This window comes from Rhagoletis pomonella, unplaced genomic scaffold (assembly GCF_013731165.1).
Source record: "Rhagoletis pomonella isolate Grant_MI unplaced genomic scaffold, Rhpom_1.0 Rhpom_scaffold_00005, whole genome shotgun sequence".
Lineage (NCBI taxonomy): Eukaryota > Metazoa > Arthropoda > Insecta > Diptera > Tephritidae > Rhagoletis > Rhagoletis pomonella.
In genome coordinates this window covers 67,473,866-67,475,252 of record NW_023458559.1, presented here as the reverse complement: position 1 = coordinate 67,475,252, position 1,387 = coordinate 67,473,866, and the positions used below count along the sequence as shown (strand labels likewise).

The window sequence follows — 1,387 nt, the reverse complement described above, 5'->3', positions numbered from 1 at the left end:
TAACATATGTGTAAGCGCCAATCTATTATTATTATTATTATTCCTAATTAATCAATCTTTGTATGTTTATTGATTTCTTCAAAATTGGGCCATGTAATATTAATACTAACACATTTTTCTGCATTGTTTAAATATTTTTCGATGCGTTTTGGCATTTCTCTCTCGCAGTTGCACCAAGATAACGTCACGCAAAAATTATGCTCAAAAATTATCTCTCATCGGCGCAATCTTGTAATCTATCATTCTTGTTGCTCTCCAGCAGCAGTGTTGCCGTTCAGAATTTTCAAAAAGGGGGTCGTTGACGAAAAAAGGGTCACCATATTAATTTTGCTTTCGTTTACTAGTAACAGAATAAATCTGGGAACCAAAGTCAGAATTAAATTTACATGTATTATAAAGTCTTTTCGCTGCTATAGCGTTCTGCTGTTGAATTGAAAAAGAAACAAGGGACAAGCTTTGCACAAAACAGATTTGCAAACATACACAGAAATGGAGTCCTTTAAAAGTTTTGAGTGATTCATTTTTTCGTACTTACAGTAGGAAATATTTTTTAGTCGCATGGCTGTGTTAACATTTCCTAAAAAAATCTCTGAGAAGAGGCAAAAGTCGCACATAATTTTGGAAAAGGGTAAAAAATCAAAATTTTCAAAAAGTCGGGTCAAAGGGTATTGGCGCTTAAAAAAGGGTCAAATTGTCTCTTTAGTCGCACAACGGCAACACTGTCGAGCAGTGATCAATGCGGACAACAACGTAGCTGCCACTACTAATACTTCGACGGGAACAAACAACAAAGAAACAAATAAAGCAAAAAATGCCACTGGATAAGCTCGCTACATACTAATAAATCGAAAGCGCAAAGTAGTCACTTCAGGTACATCTACATCGGCGGAGATCGTTTTGATATTCTCGCTGATATGAATAATGATTCTAACACACAGGTAGTTAAAAAATACAAGCCACCTATTTATCTACGAGAACAAAGCTCTAATGGTTTGGTAGAGGCACCCTGAAATTGTGCATATGGAAACTGTGCATACGAAATAATGCATATGAAAAAAACCGAAATAATGCATACGAAAAAAACCGAAATAATGCATATATGCACAGTTTCGGTTGAAAACCGAAATAATGCATATGAAAAAAACCGAAATAATGCATATATGCACAGTTTCGGTTGAAAACCGCAATAATGCATATTAGAAAAACCGAAATTATGCATATGCACTCTTTCGTTTGAAAACCGAAATAATGCATATGAAAAAAACCGAAATAATGCATATATGCACAGTTTCGGTTGAAAACCGAAATAATGCATATGAAAAACCCGAAATAATGCATACATGCACACTTTCGTTTGAAAACCGAAATAACGCATATGAGAAAAACG

The 1,387-nt window shown here is 34.7% G+C and overlaps 1 protein-coding gene across 2 annotated transcripts in view; it reads left to right on the top strand.

Moving 5' to 3' along the window:
* LOC118739420 overlaps positions 1 to 1,387 on the top strand; it is a gene marked incomplete at its 3' end in the record, with an annotated part of 23,258 nt that overhangs the window by 11,908 nt on the left and 9,963 nt on the right.